The sequence below is a fragment of the Microcebus murinus genome, chromosome 9 (assembly GCF_040939455.1).
Source record: "Microcebus murinus isolate Inina chromosome 9, M.murinus_Inina_mat1.0, whole genome shotgun sequence".
Taxonomy (NCBI): domain Eukaryota; kingdom Metazoa; phylum Chordata; class Mammalia; order Primates; family Cheirogaleidae; genus Microcebus; species Microcebus murinus.
Genome location: NC_134112.1, coordinates 30,709,338 through 30,726,395, shown reverse-complemented (window position 1 = coordinate 30,726,395; position 17,058 = coordinate 30,709,338). Strand labels below are relative to the sequence as shown.

Here is a 17,058-nt window from a genome sequence, read left to right as displayed (position 1 = left end):
CCCACTGTTACCATTTCTAATTAACATAGCCCTGGAATTCCCACCCACAGAAATCAGGGAAGGAAAAGAAATAAAAGGCATCCAAATTAGAAAGGAAGAAGCAAAATTATCTCTGTTTTTGGACGAGATCATCTTATATGTTAAAAACCCTATAGAGTCTACATAAACTATTGAATCGAATAAGATAATTCTGCAAAGTTGCAGGATACAAAATCAACAGATAAACTACACACTAACAATACCACATTTATAATCACACCAAAAAATAAAATATTTAAGAATAACTAAGAAGGCGAAAGGCTTGGACTCTGAAAACTACAAAATATTGATGAAAGAAATTTAAAAAGATACATATGAATGAAAAGACATCTCATATTCATGAGTTGAAAGACTTAATATTGTTAAGATGTCAATAATATCCAAAGAGATCTTCAGATTTGACGCAATCCGTATCAAAATCCCGATGGCATTTTTTTACAGAAATAGAAAAAACAATCCTAAAATTCAAAAGACCCCGAATATCAAAATCAATCTTGAGAAAAAAACAAAGTTGGAGGTCTCACACGTCTTAATTTCAATCACATTCCAAAGCTACAGTAATCAAAATAGTGTGGTACTGGTATAAACACAGACATATAGAACAATGGAATAGAATAGAGAACCCATAAATAAACCTTTGTGTATAGGATCAGATGATCTTCAACAAGGGTGCCAAGACCACTCGATTAAAAAAAAAAATAGGTTATTCAACAAATAGTGTTGGGAGAAGTGAATATCCACATGCAAAAGAATAAAGTTAGACCTTTACATTGCACCATATATAAAAGTTAACTTAAAATGGATTTAAGACCTAAAAGTAAGACATAAAACTATAAAACTCCTAGAAAAAGAACATAGAGGAAAACTTTGTGAGATTCAATTTGGCAAGAATTTCTTGGAAATGACACCAAAAGCACAGGTGATAAAGGAAAAATAGAGAAATGGGAGTACATCAAACTTAAAAATTATTTCTGTTCATCAAAGAACAGTCAACAGAAAGAAAAGGCAACCCAAGGAATGAGATAAAATATTTGCAAATCATATATGTGATAAGTAAATATTATTCAGCAAAAAAAGCAAATATCCTGATTTTAAAATGGGCAAAGAACTTGAATAGATAGTCCTCCAAAGATGACATACAAATGGTCAGCAAGCATATGAAAAGATGTTTGACATTGCTAATCATTAGAGAAATGCAAATCAAAACCACAATGAGATAGAACCTCATACCCATTAGAATGCCTACCCTCAAAAAAAACCAAAAAAAAACAAAATAACAAGTGCTGACTAGAATATGGAGAAATTGGGACCCTTATGTACTTTTAGTGAGAATGTAAGATGATGCAACCGCTATGGAAAACAATGGCAGTTCCTCAAAAAATTAAAAATAGAATTACTATATGATCTAGCAATTCTACTCCTAAGTATATATCCAGAAGAACTGAAAGAATAATCTGATAGAAATATTTGCACATCCATATTCTAAGCAGCATTATTTACAATAGCCAAAAGGTGAAAGCAACTCAAATGTCCATCAATGAGTGAATGGTTAAATTAAAAACATGTGATAGATAGATAGATAGATAGATAGATAGATAGATAGATAGATAGATAGATAGATAGATAGATAGATGATATAGATATAGACATAGCAATATTATTTAGCCTTAAAAAAAAAAAAAGGAAAATCTGCCACAATGTTACAACACTATTGAACCTTGAGGACATTATGCTAAGTGAAATAAGCCAGTCACAAAAAGATAAAAACTGTGAACCCACATATATGAGAAATCTAAATTAGTCAAGTTCATAAAAACAGGAACTATAATAGTGTTTGCCAAGGCCTTGGAGAGAAGGAGGAAAAGAAGAGTTTTATTTTAATGCATATACAGTTTCAGTTTTGTGAGATGGAAAAGTTCTGGAGATCATTGCACAAAAATGTGAATATGCTTAACACTACTGAACACTTAAAAATGGCAAAGCTGATGACTTTTATGTAGGGTGTTTTTACCATAGTTTTTTAAAAAGTCGAGAGAGAACTCAAATCCAGTTTTGACAGACATTTTTCTACAGCATACATTGAGAGGTGGATGAAAGGAGCAGCAAGCAGTCCAGGTGGAAAGAAAGAAGTGGGCAGATGAAAGGGTGCTCTATGGGTACTTGCGTTCAATGACAGTGGCAGTGATAGCAATCCAAAGATGTTAAGTAAGTATACACAGGGGCTAGAAGTTCAAATGCCAGAATATGGACCTTCATGAGAGATGTAAATGACTCAATGGTTTTTCTTCGAAGATTTAATTCTTATTTCATTATCATGGTATTAGTTTTCTAGAGCCGCCATAACATAATGCCTCAAACTTGTATTTGTCTCACAGTCCTGAAGGCTGGGAGTCCAAGATCAAGGTGTTAGCAGGTTTGGTTTCTCCTGAGGTCTCTCTCCTTGGCTTGCAGATGGTCACCCTCTTCCTATGTCCTCACATGTCCATTTCTTTGGGCACAAGCTTCTTTTTTATCTCTCTCAGTATGTCCTAATCTCTTCTTCTTACAAGGCCACCAAACAGATTGGATCAGGACACCACTATAACAACCTCATTTAACTTTCTTTACTTCTTTATTTACTGTAAAAGGTAGGTCTTCAAATACAGTCACGTTCTGAGGTGTATTAAGGGTTAGGACTTCAACAGAGGACTTTGGGAGGTACAAAATTCAGAACACACCGATCACATATTTCAGTTAAGCTAAGTTGAGTTTCCTAATTAGTTGTACATGTAGTTTCGCTAAAGAAAAACAAAAGAGAAATGGAGAAAAAGTTCAGGTCCTATGCTATCAACCATAAAAAATAAGAGAGTATAATCTTTTTACATTCTTAGCATCAACACCCACTTATGCTTCAAACCGTATTTGCTGAGGCATTTACTATAGGCATTCACAATTTCACAAATTATACATTTCTGCAGATCTAACATGTTTTGTTTGGTTGGTTGGTTGGTTGATAGGCTGTTTTATGTTTTACTCAGTTAGCAGAGAAAATATCAAAAAAGCAGACTGTTGGGACCAAGTGAAAGTTTGAAAGAGCATCTCTATAATTCTGCAAGTTCGTTCCCAAGAGATTTTACAACAACTTGGAGGAAGTCCAAAAGCAAATGTTTTCCTCAAAATGGTTTAATATTCTGGCCTCCACACTTACTCTGGACTAGGAAGTCCTTAAGTATTTTAAAATAAAATCTAAAAACTTTACAAATATTTCAGAAGGTTTTTAAAGATATTCTAGATGAAAATGGAATTAAATTTTGTTCCCTAGGCACCAAGTATGTTTTCTATTTTATCAGGTTTATTTTAAAGTTATTTCTGTAAGATCTTCAACAGGCAATAATTTTCCCTTCTGAATTTTTGCCTGATTTACAGTTTTAATAAAATTATATTCTTGCACATACTGACTCATTTTCCCAGTTGTCACCTTGATGTCTGTAAATATTTATAACAGACTAGCACGGTAAGCTGCATTAACTGAATATACACACATTATATTTCTGACAAAATATAGCTCAGGAGCTATGTTTAATTCAAGGGCCTAATTGGTATGTTTAAGTGTATATTGGTGTGTGTGTTTATTGGTTGGTTTAATTTCTCTTAGTGGAAATTTACAGCATTGAGAAAAAAACACAGCTTTCCCTAATTTGTGAATATATGAGATTGGGCACATTTTTTAATAAGGAAATTAGAAATATGTGGGATAATAATTTAAAACAGTCTCTAAATGGATGAGAAAATGACAGTGCTCAAATTTAAACAATATTTGAGAAATCAGTCCACCATAAGAAGAACATCTTTGTTCAGATAAATTTAATGTCTCCAACTATACTTTTAAGGTACAAATTCACGAACTTTACATCCCAAATACTGTTTACAAAGACCCAAGCTTTTCCTCCTTCATTTTACCTTACAAATTTTGATTTACATTGACTATTTCTATTTATAAATCAAAGTGCTAATTAAATATTTAACTTAACCTCTTTTATACACCAATAACATATCGTTAAATATAGCTTCCTACATTTAAAAAAGATCATTCTACTTCAGTGGGATTATCAGCAAATTGAATAGCAATAATGGTTATGTTATATTCAGATGAAGAGATCAGAGGTTAAATTTCACATAGATTGATACCATATCAAACTTGTCTCTATCAACCTGGAGATGCTGGGACATATTACTTTTCTACTTCCCTGAAAAGTCCAGAAAACAGAGAAAGCATAGTCATGTAGCAATTTAAAATGATACATCAAGGAAATAGTAATGATGACCTAAATGTTGCTCTCCTTTTCTAACCATCTCAAAGACCCAGAAGAACCAATATTTTATGACTCCTACATAGACTGGACCCCTGTGTCCATTAAAATAGCATAAAATGGTGTTGGGAATGGGTAAATTGGACTGTATTTGACATTCAACTTATATCTAACATTTGGAAAATGACACCTTATTGGCTGCTGGGTGATAACAAGGTGAGTATGAGAGCACCAATGCCAGAAACAGTACTTACTGCCAGACAGTCTAAAACTATGAAAAGAGGAGCTAAGCACAGCTAGAATAAGCCCTTGTTCTCTGCCAGCCAATGCACTCCTTGACTGTCTTTTGTTATTAAATTTTTGGCCTCGTGAAATGTAAATTATTTATATCAGATTAAGAAGAACACAAATGAAAATATGGAGCCACATATGGTGCATGAGAAGGCCAAATGAAAGTGCTTTTAGGTGGGTTTTGCCATTGCTCTCATTCTCGAGTGAGGAGTTGATTACATTTATGATTGATTTCTGTGCTTCCATCTCACCACTAAAACATTACCACGTCATCAATGATTCTGCCTTTGGTCAGAAAGTAACTCTTGCTGACACTCTTATCTTATCTTACAATGAAAAAAAATGACATGTTTATGGATAAAAGCTGGCTCTCTGACTGACTTGGATGGTTGGCAGGCACGGGAAAGGAAACAAGCTATCCAACAAGCACATCACTAAGAAGGCAGGCTTCTTTTACAAGATTTATTCCTAATTCTTTTGGGGTTAGAGAGCAGAATGTGATAAGGAGGATTGCTCCTGACACCAGTTACTCTCTACTTGCCTCTCTTTAGGGCTCTCTCAGTACCATGAACTCCCTGAGGCCCAGAAATCACAGACAGGTATGTGGAAGATGCTGACCCAACTCCTGCCCCACCCTCCAGGCCAGCACTTCGGCCTCGTGCTTGACACTTCCTTCCACCTGGATATTCAGCCAACACCCCTGGCTCCAAAATGTGTACAAAATGGAATCTCTCACCTCTGTGCTCTGCCTACCTTCCTTCCCTCTACCTCAATAAATCTCTCTTCTCACTCTTCTATTTCCTGTTTGTCACCATTATCTGTCACCCATCTTTGAAGTCATGTATGGGTCCTTCTTCCATTGCCTCCCATGTACATTCTCCATCGGCCTCTCTTTTCCAAGTGAAGCTCCTGATTTTGTGTGCACTGTTATTAAAGACTCCGGTCTCCCCTTGCAGAAATCAGTCCTATCTTCTGCTTTTGAAGATGTGTCTGCCCACAGCACAGCTGTCACGGGCCACCATTGCCCCAAACGGTGCATTTGTACAAATCAGAAAAGGCACATCATCTTCAAGACACTTGACTTCCATCTTTCAGGAAACTTCTCGTTATGGAATGCACTTTACAATGTGGAGAAATCCACAGGGTCACCACGGGAATGGCACTAAGATTTTGCAGTGCACAATCCCCACACAACACCAGACAGCCCTGTGATCCTGCCATCCCTCAAGTCTACACATTTTAATGGACCTTCATTGCCTACAAAAATAAGTGCACACCATTGGCCTTGTGCAGGAGACTCACCATACTCAGTTCCAGCCTGCATTTCCAATACTAGCCCTTATTCCTTACCTCCTCACATGTCCATGTTCCAATCCAACTGGCACGCTTTCTCAGGACTGACTCACACTTGCCTGTCTTCTCATTTTAAATCATTTATCTGTATGCCCTTCCTCCTTTTTATTTTTACCTATAAATATCCCACCCATTTTTAAATGTTATTCCTTCCACAAAGCCTTATCTTTTTCCCACACCAAGTAGAAAGTCAGTATTCTCTCCTTTGAATCCACTGTACTCTGTTTATACCTCAGTTATGATATATATAATATACTGCCTTTCACTGTAGCTATTGGCTCATTTAATTGGTATGTCCCACATGGTAAACCCTTTGAGGTGGAGATTGTGTCATTTTATGTCTTCTTCAGGTCCAAGTCCAAAATTTTATGCAGAACATTTTTTAAGAAAATTTACTTAATTCAATGAAATCATTAGATCTCATATCCAGTAAAGATGTATTAGATTTTTGTGATTGATTATAAGCACTTCTACTCCTTAGGAGCCTTATCAAAAGAATTTTTTTATTTATTATCCAAAAAATAGAATTAGTAATTAAGTTTCCAGTGTTTTCATCTGCATTGTATTCTATTTGCTTTACTTCCCCAATAGCTGGATAACCCTCCATTGCTAATAGATATATAACCCATTAAGACATATGATCACTATTTCTTTTTTTTTAATAATTTTTTATTACTTCATATTATAGGGGTACAGATATTGTTAGGGTTACATATCTTGCCTTTGACCCCCCCCCACCCTGCTATACCAGAGCTTCTAGCGTGTCCAGCCTCCAGGTGGTGCGCACCACACCCACCCTGTAAGTACATACCCTTCCCCTCCTCCCCCCTTCCCCCTACCCACTTCCTGATTACAGATTTTTTTTTTCAGACATTTTGGTTACAATGTATATCTTTACCTCTCCCTAAAAAGTGATAGAGGTAATCCCTTCACCCCCACAATGCTCGCCACTTCCTTAAGACAGTGGGTCTCCCCCGCCAAATCCCTGTTGAACACTACCGTTTTTGGAGCACCATAGTTTTAGTCAGTCAGAACCAATTTGATGGCGAATAGATGTGTAGCCCATTTTCCAGATCTTGTGCCATCTTGCTTTCTATTACGGACTTAAGCTTAATCCAGGATAGCATAAATGGTGCTAGCTCACTGTTGTTTTTTAGGATTGAGTAATATTCCATTGTGAGCACATACCACATTTTAGTTATCCACTCATGAACAGATGGGGCACTTAGGTAGTTTCCATGCCCTTGCGATAGTAAATTATGCTGCCATAAACATTCGGGTGCAGATGTCTTTATAATAGAGAGACTTATGTTCTTTTGGGTAGATGCCCAACAATGCTATTGCTGGGTCGAATGGTATTTCTATTTCTAGCTGTTTGAGATATCTCCAAATTCTTTCCCACAAAGGTTGCACTAATTTGCAGTCCCACCAGCAGTGTAAGAGTGTTCCTGTCTCTCTGCATCATCTCCAGCATTTGTTGTTTTGGAATTTCTTGATACAGGCCATTCTTACTGGGGTTAGGTGGTATCTCATTGTGGTTTTGATTTGCATTTCTCTAATGATTAGAGATGTTGAACATTTTTTTATGTGTTTGCAGGCCATTATTCTGTCTTCTTTGGAGAAGTTTCTGTTCATTTCTATTGCCCATTTCTTGATGGGGTTGTTTGATTTTTTTCTTGTTTATTCTTTTAAGTTCTAGGTAGATTCTTGTTATTAGACCTTTATCAGAAGTGTAGAGAGTGAATATTTTCTCCCACTCTGTGGGTTGTCTATTTGCTCTAATGATCATTTCCTTGGCAGTGAAGAAACTTCTTAATTTGATCAGACCCCATTTGTTTATTTTTGATGCGGCGGTGATTGCCTTGGAGTTTTTCCTCATGAATTCTTTGCCTAGACCAATATCTGATAGGGTTTTCCAAACATCTTCTAGGATTCTTAAAGTTTCATGCCTTAGGTTTAGATCTGTTATCCATCTTGAGTGAGTTTTTGTGAGAGGTGAGAGGTTGGGATCCTGATTCGCTCTTCTGCATGTTGCTAACCAGTTTTCCCAGCATCATTTATTGAAGAGAGAATCTTTTCCCCAAGGTATATTTTTGTCTGCTTTATCAAAGATTAGGTTACCATATACAGAAGGTTTCATCTCTGGAATCTCAGTTCTAGTCCAGATATCGATACTTCTGTTCTTGTGCCAGTATCAGGCAAATTTTACTATTATTGCTTTATAGTACAGTTTGAAGTCAGGAAGACTGATGCCTCCCAGTTTGTTCTTTTTACTTAAGATTGCTTTGGCTATATATGGTTTTCTCTGGTTCCATACAAAGCGAAGAATTATTTTTTCTAGATCTGTTAAGAATGCTGGTGGTATTTTGATGGGGATTGCATTGATTCTGTAGGTATTCTGATTAGGTAATATTGACAATTTAACAATATTGATTCTACCAATCCATGAACATGGTAGATTTTTCCATCTGTTTAAATCATCTGAAATTTCCTTTTTTATTGTTTTGTAGTTCTCCTTGTATAAATCTTTCATATCTCTCATTAAGTATATTCCTAGGTATTTAATTTTCTTTGGGGCTATAGTAAAGGGTCACTATTTCATTTTGCTCAACCAAGCAGAATCAAATATGATTACTTCTTGTCTTTGTCTTGTAAGGTTAGTCTATCCCTGATTTTATAGGTCTTCATTTCCCAACATCTTCAGTATAAATAAATAAGAAAAGTCTTGCAGAGAAGGTGAGGGTAGTTTCTTACTCAAAAGAAATTGCTCTTTTGAGAGATGCTCAGAGACAATTATAGAACAAGAAGCATTTCTGGTGTTCCATCTGCTGAGACTACTATGCCACTATGGGTTTCAAAGAAATCAAAATTTCAACCAAGTTGAGAACTTGTAATTCACTTTATCACTTTTCTATTAAAATTATACTTAGTACTAATGAGAAAATCATTATCATTTAAAAAAATCATTATCATTTTTTATTCAATTGGATTAACTTATAAATTATGTCTTTTAAGGAATATCTATGTATTTCTCAGGCCCATGAACTCCTAGAACTGTGTCTAAAATCTAGACTGTGGATGCCAATTGAAGACAGTAATGATCAATGACACACAGACATAAATGCAAATGAAGTTGACAATATTTATATTTTAAAATCACTTTAAAGCCCATGCTATATCATACCTCCTCCATTGACTGAGCCTGACAAACACAGACTTTGTGTTCAACAGCCCTTTGAGGTTAGAGCAGAGAAAAAGTTTTCTCTCCCTGATAAACTAATTTTCTACTTTTTTATCAAATTGAGAATACATTTTCCCCTTTTGTTTTGGCTCCCAGGAAGAACAGAGTTAACTGAGATTTAACTCTTACTGTCCAGGCCCCAAAATACATATGAACACAGATGTTGAAGAACTCACAGGATGGTAATTTAAGCCACAGGGATTTAAATGTCACCTGGTCTAACATTCCCAGTCAAGTCTGAAATCCCTCTACAGCTTCTCTAGCACGTGGCCATCTAATCTCCACTTGAATTTGTCTCGCATAGAAAGCTCACTCCTTAGGGTTAATTCCAAACTTCAGAAAGCCCTTCCTTAATGATAGTGTGCTGAAATCTAATGTTTTCTTCAATTTTCCATTAGTTCCTAATTCTGCCTTCCAGAGCTACAACTGATAAAAAGAAATCCCCTTTTCACATTATGTTCCACTTTGAATATTTAATAAAAACAGGCTTACTTTCCTCAAGTTTCTATCCAAGCTCTGCTACTTGCCAGCTGTGAGATACCAGGAATGTTACCTGATATCTTTAAGCCTCAGTGTTTCCATCTGTAACCCGGAGATAATAATAGAATACATCTCATAGGGTTATCTTAAGGATTTGATGAGAAAGGAACTTGTAAAAGTGCTTGGCACATTGTCAGTACCCCCTGTAACTATCATAAAGATGTTTTTTTCTCGTCCTCTTAGAACCTGGTATGGGAAGCCCTCTTGCTCTTAGTCTATTACCATCTCTCCATATCTGTTATTATTCAAATTGCTTTTCCACAAGGCCTTTTCCACCTGACATGCCTGGTAAACAGAACGTGGTAGTGATGTTGCTAGAGCCCCACACAGTCCTAGTGAGCCCTGGTCACTCACCCAAGTCCCACTCGTCCCTTTGTTGAGGTCTACCTTCCCTGCAGGCTGGAGGTTAGCACAGTGTTACGCCGATGCCACATCAGTGACTGGCATTGCCCACTTCCCTCTAGCAATCCCCAGGTCCCTCTTCCAAGCCTTAGATCCCCATGAGGTGCTGCAAAATCGAGGCTGTCGTGTAAACCCTTTCTCAACCAGCTTCTTCCAGGCCTCACCAAAAATAAATAAAATAAATCCACAGCCTCTGTGCTCTTTATCCTCAGTGCTCTTGTCTGACCTGGTACTGACCACCTAATCTGGCAAAGTAATTGTGCAGCTGAGGTCATGGGATTGATGGTTTAATTTTTTACCCTTCCAGGTAAAAAAAAAAAAAAAGTTAATTTTAGGCCAAACTTAGAACCTTGACACATTCTTGGAATGACTTTAAGTTTTTGAAACTCATTGATAACACTTGATTTCTTTCTTTTTTTCTTTTGCTGCAAATATCTCAACAATTATTCTTACACGTTTTTCTAAGTTCCTTAAATTTGCCTTTAATTCTGTGTGAGGGGTGTGTGTACGTGTGTATGTGCAGGACATTGCAAACCCCTATTCTGTTCACAAGAATAGAAGTGGTATCTTCCTTAGGAAGGCAAGCAGAAATCTTAGATACTGGGAGAGAGTGGCATGAGATGGGCTTCTCAATAAGAAATCCTGTGGCTCTTTCCGTGCTTAGCGCAGCCATGGCCCGCGGTCCCAAGAAGCATCTGAAGCGTGTAGCAGTTCCAAAGCATTGGATGCTGGATAAGCTGACCGGTGTGTTTGCTCCTCGTCCATCCACCGGTCCCCGCAAGCTGAGATAGTGTCTCCCACTCATCATTTTCCTAAGAAACAGGCTTAAGTATGCCCTGACAGGAGATGAAGTGAAGAAGATCTGCATGCAGCGCTTCAATAAAATCGATGGCAAGGTCCGAACTGATATAACCTATACTGCTGGATTTATGGATGTCATCAGCATTGACAAGACTGGAGAGAATTTCCGTCTGATTTATGACACCAAGGGTCACTTTGCTGTTCATCGTATCACACCTGAGGATGCCAAGTACAAGTTGTGCAAAGTGAGAAAAATCTTTGTGGGCACAAAAGGAATCCCTCATCTGGTGACTCATGATGCTCGCACCATCCGCTATCCTGATCCACTCATCAAAGTGAATGACACCATTCAGATTGATTTGGAGACTGGCAAGATTACTGATTTCATCAAGTTTGACACTGGTAACCTGTGTATGGTGACTGGAGGCGCTAACCTGGGAAGAATTGGTGTGATCACCAACAGAGAAAGACATCCCAGGTCTTTTGATGTGGTTCACGTGAAAGATGCCAATGGCAACAGCTTTGCCACTCGCCTCTCCAACATTTTCGTTATTGGCAAAGGCAACAAACCATGGGTTTCTCTTCCTTGAGGAAAAGGTATCCGCCTCACCATCGCTGAAGAGAGGGATAGGAGACTGGCAGCCAAACAGAGCAGTGGGTGAAATGGTCTCCATGTAACATAATAACATGTTAAAAAGTTATTTGTACTTAATTAAAGATATTACAGTGTGAAAAAAAAAAAAGAAAAGTAATCTTGTGACATACATTAAATAAGGGTATCTCCCCCCAAAAGCTTGCATTATCTATGGCTTAGTCCTACTCTAAATACAAATTTACTCATGGTCCCCTGCTATGAATATACCTACACATAAAGAGATATTTCACAATGCTGCTTGCTGCTTTGGGGGAGTGCGTGTTTACTGATAGCACGTGATTCTCTAAAAATTAAGAAATTAACATAAAAAGATAAAGAGAAGGGTGTCAAATGCCTGAGGGCCTGATGCTGTGAGCCTCTCCTTCCTCAATATTTTCTTAATGCTCTTTTAATGCCAGACTTCAAAATGAATCATCCAAGAAAACTAAATAGACCCTTATAATCAAATAGATTTTTCAACCAAAGTCAACAAAAGCATGACTTTCCTGCATATTTCATGTATCCCCAAAACAGGAAATGACTGAAATTCCTCTAAAAGTTAGACTATTCTCTGAACATGTCCCCTCAACAGCTTCCATTTGGAAGTTTGAGTTCTCTCTTTGAATACAAATTTACAGTAATACATTCAAATTGATTTTGTTCACTCCAGTGGCTGGCTTTTCTGAGAAACATCTTCTTTTGGCTTGTTTTCTACTTTGAGAGATGTGGCAAATCTCAGGAAGCCTATATTACAAAAATTTAAATGGAAATGAAATGAAAAAACAAATCAGTGCCTCAAAGGGTTGTGTCTGCTATTATGTGACCATTCAAGTCAATCAAGTAGATTGAGGGGTTGATAAAGACTAAACTATCAATAAAGTTCATCTTCTGTTTTCATAAACATCCAACATTCTCATTTATAAACAAGGAAGAACATGATTAGTACTCCACATAAAAATTAGAGAAACAACACAGACATGCCATGAACGAAAGACATTAAAGAGATTTTCTTTTGTAGAAATTGGTGGCTACTCGGAGGAGTGGATGGGGAAACATGAGCCAATAAGAATATTAAACTGGGGTCAACCAATTAACCAGTTAACTGGGCTTACAATCTGATGACCTGGGCAAGTCAGAGGGGATATTTCTTTTCTTTCTTTTTTATTTCAAAATAATTAGGGTTTACAAATTTTAGTTTATGTGGGTCAGTTCTGTAAAGCTTGAGTCTCAGCTATAGATGTATCTGTCACCTAAATAGTGGTCATTGTACCCTGGTAAGAGGTAGATTTTTCTAGGTAGGTTTTCCCCTCCTCTCCCACCCCCTACCCTCTGCTTGATTTCCACTGAGTTTCACTTCCCCCTGTGCACATGTGTGCTCATCAGTTAGTTAAAATTTAATAGCGAGTAGTACATGTGGTGCTTGTTTTTCCATTCTTTAGATACTTCACTTAGGAGAATGATCTCCAGTTCCATCCAGATTGTTACAAAAGGCATTGATTCATCCTATTTTAAAGTAGTAAAAGAAGAAAACACAGAAGACCCAAAGTATCACATGTCCTTAAATATTTTAATTTTTAAAGAGATTAAACCACTTTTTGAATCAATATTCTACATATCCTAAATGTGTCATTGTTTTGAAGAATAGAACAGAGTTTCCCCGAGATATATATTGTCTTACTTCCTGGAAGCCTCTCTCTACCTCCCTTCCTTTTCCCCTTTTCTCCTTTGGGACCCTCATAGTCAGCCCCAAGCTATTGAGACCTTATCTCTAACAAAAGTTCACATATTGGCAGTGACTTGTTCTGCAGCTCTTTTTTTTTTATTCCTGATAGATAGTATATTAGAAAGATCCTTGCACTTGGAGTGAACAGTCCTGAGTTTCATATCCACTATGCCACCTATTAGTTGTTTGACTTATGAATTTCACATAACTTCATCTTTCTTAAAGTGCTTAATAACACTTTGTACATTTTCTTATTTGAGAAATAATTATTTGGAGGCTACTAAAACTGGACATGGCCTTAGAGGACCTTTTCTCTGCCTTTGAGAGGTTTATGGTTTAGGAGGGGAGACAGGCACTTGAATTAGTAAGTAGAATGCAGGGCAGTAAATGCCAGGCAGGGAGAGGCCCCAGTGCCCTTCCTGAAAAATAAACATTTCTCAGAATTACTGATAAACTATATCCCTGGTACTTAAACTTGTAAGAAAACAGATAGAAACATGATGAGTCAGCTATCACAAAATCAAAATATATGCAAAGCCAAAAAGCAAAATGGAAATTGTTTGTTTGTAGAAGGGTATCTGGTAGATACATGGCTGCATTTCAGGGGATCAATAAAAATGTGTACAAAATTTTGTAAGTGTGTTCTATTTTGGAGATAAGGTCCTTAATTCTCCTAAGATTACCAAAAAGTTGAATGACCCCAAAATGCCAGTAATCCATGTTTTCTAAGGTGGATACACTTTGGGGAAGTTGTAAGTGAAATACTCGGTGGAAGTATGTGTGTCTTCTATCACCAATTTACATGCTCCAGAAGTTACTAACATTTTCGTATTTACAATTCTAAGACTTCACATCTGGTAAATGTCTACACTGTATGGAGTTACTGAAAATGTCCTTTGAGATTTTGAAGTAAACTAGTACATAGCTCCCTTCCAAAACAAACAAAAAGCTTAGCCTTTATAATGACCATTTCAATGAGGAAGAAAACTAAAGTCTTATAAATTACTTAATTAAATTAATACTTTATATCATAACATGGCTACATACAGAGATGCCCAATAAGCTTTTATCTTAAAAGACCATGTACAAAGAAAAGATAGCTTGACATTTTTCTCTAACTGATTCAGTGTTGTTCCCAAGCTATATACTGCTAGATATCAAGAGGAAAAAAACATTAAGTTTCTCAGGTACTCTGTTGTAGAAAAAAATAAAAAAATAAAAAAAAAGAAAAAAAAAAAAAAGAAAAAAACATTAAGTTTTCCAAGTAAAAGTATTAAATTTTTTCCAGCCTAAAAGAGTAGGTACACAAGGTTTGTATCTTTTAGAGGGAATAGTAAAATATGTAGAAATTAAAGTAGCATGATACCTGTATTTGCTTTAAAATAAATATCTTTAAAAGAATGAGAAGGGGGAGGGCAAAGAAAGGGCAAGCAGGGCAGAGGTGAGGGCATGGAAGAAGAAGAAATAGAAATTTTTAAAAAGAGCTTGTTTACAGCAGGTTTGTTGCTAAAACACAGGCGTTGTGAAAACCACCACTAAATCAAAGCCAAAATGAGAAAGGAAAAGATTCATACCAACATTGTCATCACTGGACACACAGATTCAGGCAGGTCCACCGTTAGCAGTCATCAGATCTATGAATGTGGTGGGAATGACAAAAGAACCACCAAAAAATTTGAGAGGCTGCTGAGAGGGAAAAGGGCTCCTTCCAGCGTGCTTGGGTGCTAGATAAACTGAAAAGTGAGTGTGAGAATGGTATCAACATTGATATCTCCCTGTGAGAATTTGAGACTGCAAGTACTACGTGACTATCATTCGTGACTCAGGACGCAGAAATTGTCAAAAACCTGATTATAGGGCTGGGTGCAGTGGCTCACGCCTATAATCCTAGCACTCTGGGAGGCCAAGGCGGGCGGATTGCTCAAGGTCAGGAGTTTGAAACCAGCCTGAGCAAGAGCGAGACCCCATCTCTACTATAAATAAAAAGAAATTAATTGGCCAACTAATATGTATAGAAAAAATTAGCCGGGCATGGTGGCGCATGCCTGTAGTCCCAGCTACTCGGGAGGCTGAGGCAGAAGGATTGCTTAAGCCCAGGAGATTGAGGTTGCTGTGAGCTAGGCTAATGCCACAGGACTCATTCTAACCTGGGGAACAAAGCGAGACTCTGTCTCAAAAAAAAAAAAAAAAAAAAAAAAACCTGATTACAGGAGCATCTCAGGCTGACTGTGCTGTCCTGACTATTGCTGCCAGGGTTGGTGAATTTGAAGCTCATATCTCAGAGAATGGGCAGGCCTATGAGCATGCCCTTTTGGCTTACACCTGGGGTGTGAAACAACTAATTGTCGGTGTTAACAAAATGGATTCCACTGAGCCACCCTGGAGCCAGAAGAGATACAGGAATTCATTAAGGAAGTTAACACCTACATTAAGAAAATTGGCTACAGCTCCAACGGAGCAGCATGTGTGCCAATTTCTGGTTGGAATTGTAATATGCTGGAACCTTGTGCTCACAAGCCTTAATTCAATGGATGAAAAGTCACCTATAAAGAGAGCAATGCCAGTAGAACCTCACTGCTTGGCACTTTGGATTGCATCCTGCCACCAACCTGTCCAACCAACAAGCCCTTGTGTCTGTCCCTCCAGGATGTCTGCAAAATTGGTGGAATTGGTCCTGTGCCTGTGGGCCAAGTGGAGACTGGGGTTCTCAAACCAGGGACAGGACCAAGTCAAGTCTGTTGAAAGGCATCATGAAGCTTTGAGCAAAGCTCTTCCTGGGGACAATGTGATCTTCAATGTCAAGAACGTGTCTGTCAAAGATGTTCATCATAGCAATGTTGCTGGTGACAGCAAAAATGACCCACTAATGAGAGCAGCTGGCTTCACTGCTCAGGTAATTATCCTGCACCACCCAGGCCAAATCAGTGCTGGCTATGCCCCTAAGCTGGATTATCACACAGCTCCCACTGTTCGCAAGTTAAATGAACTGAAAGAGAAGATTGATCACTGCTCTATTAAGAAGGTGGAAGATGGCCCTACATTTTTGAAATTGGGTTAAGCTGCCATCACTCATATGGTTTCTGGTAAGACCACATGTGTTGAGAGCTTCTCTGACTATCTTCTTCTGGGTCCTTTTGCTGTGTGATCAGTTGTTGGTGATCAGTTTCAAATCAATTGCTGTGAGTGTCATCAAAGCAGTGGACAAGAGGCTGCTGGAGCTGACAAGGCCATCAAGTCTGCAGAGAAAGTTCTGAAGGCTGAATGAATGCTATCCCTAATACCTGCCACCTAGACTTAACAGTAGTGGACTCAGAACTGTTGGTCTCAATTGGCCATTTAAGTTTAATAGTAAAATATTAGTTAATGATTACCAGTAAAAACCTTCAGTAGGAAAAGAGAATGTGTTTTGAATCATTTGTTTTGTGTGTGTGTGTGCGTGTGTGTATGTGTGTGTGAGTGATGTGTGTGTGGAAGTTTTAAGTTATGAGTTTTTAAAATTAGTACTTTTTAATGGAAACAACTTTGCCAAAAATCTGTCACAGAATTTTGAGACCTATTAAAACAAGGTTTAGGAGGGAGGATCAAGATGGCGGACGAGAAACACCGCCAGACAGAGTGTCTCTGCAGAAAAGACAGATTCTAGCAGAAATTAGAGGAAAGAAGCAAGAAGACGAGCATACAGCGGACGAGGGCCGGAAGGAGGGGTACCTGAGACCCTGGGAGACTCCATGTGAGGAGGCTGCAG

General features: G+C 37.7%; 1 pseudogene; it reads left to right on the top strand.

The window, feature by feature from the left end:
• The first annotated feature begins 14,864 nt into the window (after positions 1-14,864).
• On the top strand, positions 14,865-16,578 carry LOC142872864 (elongation factor 1-alpha 1-like; annotated as a pseudogene).
• Positions 16,579-17,058: the final 480 nt, after the last annotated feature.